This window comes from Nanorana parkeri, unplaced genomic scaffold (genome assembly GCF_000935625.1).
Source record: "Nanorana parkeri isolate BGI_ZX_2015 unplaced genomic scaffold, ASM93562v1 scaffold436, whole genome shotgun sequence".
Taxonomy (NCBI): Eukaryota; Metazoa; Chordata; class Amphibia; order Anura; family Dicroglossidae; genus Nanorana; species Nanorana parkeri.
The window spans coordinates 428,937-435,465 of record NW_017306704.1 but is presented as its reverse complement, the minus strand read 5'-3'; the positions used below and the strand labels follow the sequence as shown (position 1 = coordinate 435,465).

At 41.6% G+C, this 6,529-nt stretch overlaps 1 long non-coding RNA gene across 1 annotated transcript in view; it reads left to right on the top strand.

Annotated features, from left to right (window-relative positions):
- Positions 1 to 2,855, top strand: part of LOC108790009 — a 17,634-nt gene extending 14,779 nt beyond the window's left edge. The window contains exon 3 of the long non-coding RNA XR_001941431.1: positions 2,797 to 2,855. This is a non-coding gene — a long non-coding RNA (uncharacterized LOC108790009). The remainder of the gene's footprint in view (positions 1 to 2,796) is intronic.
- The last annotated feature ends 3,674 nt before the right edge of the window (positions 2,856 to 6,529 follow it).

Genomic DNA, 6,529 nt, shown 5'->3' with positions numbered 1-6,529 from the left:
GGGAGCATAGCCGTAGCCAGCTCCTTTTGCGCCTGAAGCAAGAAAAAAAAACGTTTTTTAAATTTTTTACTATTTTTTTATTTTATTTTCATTATTTATTTATTTTTTCGTAATTTTTTACTCTTGGGGGGGCTTCGGGGGAAATATTAGGGGTCTAAAAAGCCCCCTGATATTTAGCTTTTAAAATAGAAAAAGAAATTGGGGACACTCCTCTGGATCCCCCTGCTCTCCCGGGCAAAGGCAGCAGGGGATCCGACGAGAAGTGAGAGAGCACTTCAGACGCGGGGGGTCGGAGCCGCTGTGACAGAACGGACGATCAGTGAGGGGAGAGAGAGGCGCCGGCTGTCAGATCCTGGCCGAGCGTCTCTCTCTCTCCTCACTGCTCTGCATTAGTTCTGTGACAGCGGCTCCGTCCTCCGCCCTCCCCCGCCGCCGGTTCCTTCACTTCTTCTCGGATCCCCGCTGGGGAGAGCAGCGGGGATCCAGAGAAGCGGCGGGAGGAGAGGACATTGCGATCGACTGGTAGATCGCGATCGACCTTGTGGGCACCCCTTATCTAGACCAACATTTACCAAATTTAGCAGCAGGGATTGAAGGAAAGGTAAGTATATACATTAGTAAACAGTAAATAACCTTTAAACAAGCCCTCACTGACCTGTGAAATATAATCCATCCTCAAGTTTACAACAGAGGGACTGTGATCGTGTTCTAATCAGTTTTGAAGCAGCTTTAGCAGTGACTTGGCATTTTTGTAGCCTTTTATGTAAACACAGAGCATATGTATTGTTTTTACATTAGAAAGGTGCCAAGTCACTGATGGCAGGGGCAGCAAAAGATACTCAGAACCCAACTAGAAATTGACTACAGTGCCTCTATTATGAACTTTGAAGATACATTGCTCCACAGTGCCTGCAGCACTGCAGCAACATAGGTCAACTTGTTTAAAGCTCATTCACTGTTTGATAGGAATATGTAAATATTTGAATGACCATAGCATGGCTACAGGTTCTCTTTACTATCTGCATTCTTCTCAGTGATTGTTGTTTTGGTTTTCCCAGCCACAAGACCCCAAATGTTTTGCTTTGCAAACTTTTAGAGCTATTTGTTTGTCTGACTCTTGTAGTAAAACCAAGAAAACTGACCCAATACGAGTTTTTTAAATGTACTTTTACTATACAACAAATGCCATGTTCACAAAACTACTTAGTTACAGGTAAAAAACTACAAACACGTACAGGCTGGTACAAGTATACATACATACACACACACTCATGCACACACTCATGCACACACACATACACAAGCTATCTATCCTTCTCTAGCACATGCAATGGTTTCTATAAGAGGATACACTAAAAGTCACTTAACTTCAATTGTTGCTGATCCACATATTGTTTATTGAACAGGACTACTTGATGATTAAGCGTTTTCAGGAAATTGTTGTGTCAGACTTCTTATGGCGTTAGTGTTCTCCTCTGTTCAAAGTTCCTTTGTGAAGTCTTCACTATCTCACCTGGGCAGCTGACTTTCATTTATAAAATTGGTACCCAAGACCTGTGGGCTTCGCCCTTACACTTACACATTCAATTCTATGGCAGGTGTATCTCTCTTTTTTCAACTCTAGATGGCAGCACAGTTTCACAAATGACACTCACGGTCAGTTAATGCAAAAGTGTCAGGCTATTGTTGACCAGCTTGGGTGTAATATGTTTACACAACACGATGGATAAACAATGGACTTGTGTATCCCATTGTGAGAAGGCTAGCTAAAACAATAGAAGGCATTTTACACCCTTTTGCCCATTGTGAGAAGCTAGCTTTGTGTCAACACTTGTTTAACAAACAACTTCCTCTTGAAACCTGATATTTGTAAATTTAAATGCTATTTGTATACCTGAGATTTGTGTGTGTCTGAAAGAATCACCATAATTACACTGCCTCCCTCCAAAAAAGTCACTACCTGGATTTAGCTAAGCAAATAAGTAAGAGCCTTTCATTGGATAATGGGTCTAGGTTGGTCAGCTGCCTAACTGACCATCAATGGATTTTTCTCCCCTGATGGCACATTGGGCATATTCCAAGATGGCAATGCCAGGATTCATCGGGCTCAGATTGGGAAAGAGAGATTCAGGTAGCATGGGACATCATTCTCACACATGGATTGGCCACTAAAGAGTCCAGACCTTAACCCCATTGAGACTCGCTGAGATGTGCTGATGAAGACTTTACACAGTGGTCCGACTCTTCCATCAACACTACAAAATCTTGGTGAAAGATGAATGCGACTCTGAATGAAAACATTGCACAAGCTTACCGAAACAATGCCACAGTGAATGCGTGCCATAATCAAAGCTAAATTTTATCTTACTAGTACTTCCGCTAGCATGAATCCAGCTTCCTGGTCAATGAGGAAGCCGGATGGCGTGCCGTTACCCGCTGCCTGGCTTCTTGATTGCTCGGGAAGTTGGCGCCATGCTGTTTAGTCGGCTCTATGCTAATTGGCTGGAAAGCTGGCTTCCCAGCTAATCAGCATTGAGCCAGCCAAACAGCATGGATCTAGCTTCCCGGCCACTCAGGAAGCTGGGCGGCAAGTCATTACCTGCAGCCTGGCTTTCTAAATGGCAGGGAAGCCGGCTCCATGTTCCTATGTGCCACTGCTGGTCAGAGGAAATCTCCCTCTGACTGGGAGTTCTGGTATTGGGGGTATCAGAGCATTTGGGTGAGGGGGGTATCAGAGCATTTGGGTGAGTACTAGTATCGGTGCATCCCTAATAAATATATATATATATATTACAGTTTAAATATATTAAATTGCAATGTGATATTCATTAGATATGATACATGTCATAGTTAGAGTTCATCAGTATCACATTTATATATACAATACATTGTATATATATCAAAGACCATATTTGTATGTGCAGTTAGAAATTATATTTCTACATGGGCTGTAGGGTTAGCGTTTAGATCCCCGTGTACATCAGTGATGGGTAGCCAGGGACTATGTAATATAGCCTGACTGTGTTGGGGAACTGAAGTTCCTTAATCACGGCAAGGAAGAGGTAATTTTCTATTTAAAATAACAGTGGGATCTGGTCATACTGACATGTGCCCTGTTGATTCATGTGAAGATTGAGGTTTACTGACAGGTCCTCACTGTGTATGTTTGCAGCGATAACTGTTCTGCAGAGATACAATGTTTTGTGCATATCAAAATATCCAGAGAATTAGAAAACAGAGCAAGGATTCAATATAAGCTTGTATTAAAATAAAATGCTGTTGACATCATTGTGTCGATATTAGAATTTTAATAACAAATACACTTGTGTGGTGTAATTAACAGATGTCAACACAATCAAATAAGGTATTTATAAAAATCCCATGTTATTTGTTTTGGAGAAAGAATCCAAATTACATTAGGAAAGCATTCTTGCAAGGAATTGGTGACTCATAGCTTGATGAGGTAGCAGCTAGCACAAGAAACAGCTCCCCTGGACGAGCTAATCGCTGCACAGCGGCTATCGGCACCAAGATTTCTATTTGTGTCTTGGCGGAGGGAGCCTGGTGATTTTTCTTGCGGGATAAAGGATGTGAAAAACACACTGGAAGTTAAAGTGTATTATTATCTGGAAATAATAAGCGAAAAAATAACAAAGTACTCTAAAATGAACATTCTATACAGTGGCAGATTGAGTGAGATTAAAGTGATATTAAACCCTCGTGTTTGTTTTTTTCTTTTAAATTCTCCGGAGGAGATCCACTTGTACTTGTGCAGCACTCGACATGCCACACCCCTGTCCCTGCCTCCTCACAGTATCTTGACAGGCAGGTGCAACAGCCTAGCAAAACAAACGACAAACGCACTCAACAATTTGTCACCAGTTATACAGTAAGGTGCACACGAAATGGGCTTTGAACAGTAAAACAGTAGAAAGGCATCATGGCACACTCACAAACCAGCATGTAAAACAACTTGTCTCACCAATAAGGATAATAACAGAGGTTTGGATACACGTCTTCTGCAGAGGATGTGAAAGCCGCACTGCCGCGCCAAGGCACCTCTTATAGTGCGGTCCTAACTCTAAACTATGAGAGTCTCCATCTTGGAGCACATGGGGGCAGAATGGGGGCACCTTACTGTATAACTGGTGACAAATTGTTGAGTGCGTTTGTCGTTTGTTTTGCTTGACCGATTTAGTGCAGCGACCCATGGGGTTTCTCAGCTGCCATTGGGATGTGCGGGATCCCTTGTGTGTTTCTGTGCTTTTAAGGAGGTTGGGCTTCCTCCTGACAAACCTGCACCCAATTTGAAATCTTCAACTTGTCTCTCCTTAGTGGTGAGACAAGTTGTTTTACATGCTGGTTTGTGAGTGTGCCATGATGCCTTTCTACTGTTTTAAGGTGCAACAGCTTATCGCTGCCCTCAGTGGCCTCTGGATTCCTCCTCTCAACCTAGAACTTCGGGGAAACATTGCAGATTGTCTGGGAGCCATCGGTGGTTAACGCGGTGTATAAATAAGTGTTTGGGGGTGGAGGGCATGCAAAGGTAGCGGGGCGTTTGTTACCTTAATGCATTCTCTGCATGCATTAAGGTAGAAAACAAATAGCCTTTAGTACTACTTTAAAGTGATGTTCAGGCCAAAATGTTTTTAAGTTACTTCAAATGCTGATGAAATGCTGCTTCTTGATGTTTAAAAAATTAATTTTCCTGCAGAACTAGCTGGTCCCCTAAGCACTGGCCCTGATATCCTATTTTAGGGTGACTCCTTTACCTTGCAGGGTCATATGGAGCCACCCTTGTGTGTGTTAGTAACCTGTGTGTGTGTCCTAAAACACAAACACAGCGCTGCAAATCACTCCCCAATCCTCCCTGCACCATGCTAGTAGATAGACAGGTGCTGTAGACAGTGCTCTCCCTTGTGATCTTGTACTGGACATGAAGTTCAGGGAAGCAGAGCTGAGAGAGTTGTAGCTGTCTGGAAAATTAATGACTGTAAGTGCTTGGGCAAAACATACAAGAAATACTTTGCTTGACAATGTATTATATTACATTGTAATATATTTGTTTGATCTGGAGTCATTATTTAGCGTTTAATAGTACTTTAATTGCAGAGATATATAACAGATATGTGCTAAACAATATTTTGGTGTCATCAAATCCATGTGTGTGCTTTAGCAATTTCATGTAAAAATGTATCATGGGCTGAAAATTGGGCCATCAGGCTTGTTCTGTAAAGCAAAACCCAATAAGTAACATGCAGTACCCTGCAGCTACCAATCAAGATGCACCTTTCATTGGTCTGTTTACTTACATTGAAATCTTCATGGTTAATGAGTTAAAACAAAACTATTAAAAAAAAATAAAATGATAACATAAAATAAAAAAAGGTAGCCAGTAGAAGTACATTAATGATACTTATCAGTACCAACTAATCGAATCTTCCCTCTCTTGCAGAGCCAGGCGCACCTCTGGAATCTTTATCATTCAAAACGTCTGGATGTACCTGTGTCTTCGCTCTGTGGTGGCACCTGGGGGAGCGTAGCAATTAAGTGAAGCCTGTTGCTTTACCCTGCATGGGCAAGGCACAAGCTTAAGATTTCATGTACATTTCAGACAGAATGGAAAAACATCATTTTATCATAGTAGATTGTTAGGAGCTTCAGTGTTTCTAAGGTAACACTTCTTCGGATTTGTCTTCCTCTGGTTAAAAAAGTGTAAAGTCCCAGCATACACTATTTCTGTTATAACATCAGTGTTGTGATAAGAATGCATACTAGAGTTATTTTTGATATTGCAATCAAAGCTTACATGAAAAATCCCTTTTATGTAGTGAGTGCTGCCTTCTGTCTGCCCATCACTTTTAACAGCTTCCCGGATTCCCAGTGTGCTTTGCATCTCTTTCACTGCTGCTTGATGAGATGCAATCTCAATTTCTCAAGACTAAATATTCCATCATGCATTGCTTCCAGCAAGCAATGATAATGTTACATTGTTCAGACATTGAGTTGTAGTTCAGACTGCAGGCTAAGTTAGAGTGAGGATACAAGGAAGTGCATATTCCCAGAGCTGAGTGAAATTGTGTCAGTGCATGGAGGAAGTACATCCTATGGACATCTACAATAAGTAAGTTTACAAACTTCTAGGTTGATATAGTTAATAGGAGTGGAATAGAATTTATGGAAATTCAATATAGAAATGCAGATTTATTTTTCGTTTTTGACCACAGTTACCCTGTAAAGGGTTATTAAACCCTCACTCTTTTTGCATATATCTACTGCTAGCGAGCAGTAGATATATGCAAAAACGTATAAAAAACAAAAAAAACCCTTTTGAAACAGGTTTAAACTTACCTGTGTCTTCGCTGCACGCTCCCGTCCGAACATCTGAAGAGTCTCGGGCGGCCGCAAAGGATCTCGGGCGGGCGCATGCACACTTCAGATGTTTGGCCAGGAGTCGAGGAGAGACACTGGGGGGGGTGGAATTAGGCTTTAATGTCACTCTAAGTGTTTATTTAAGTGTATTTCCACT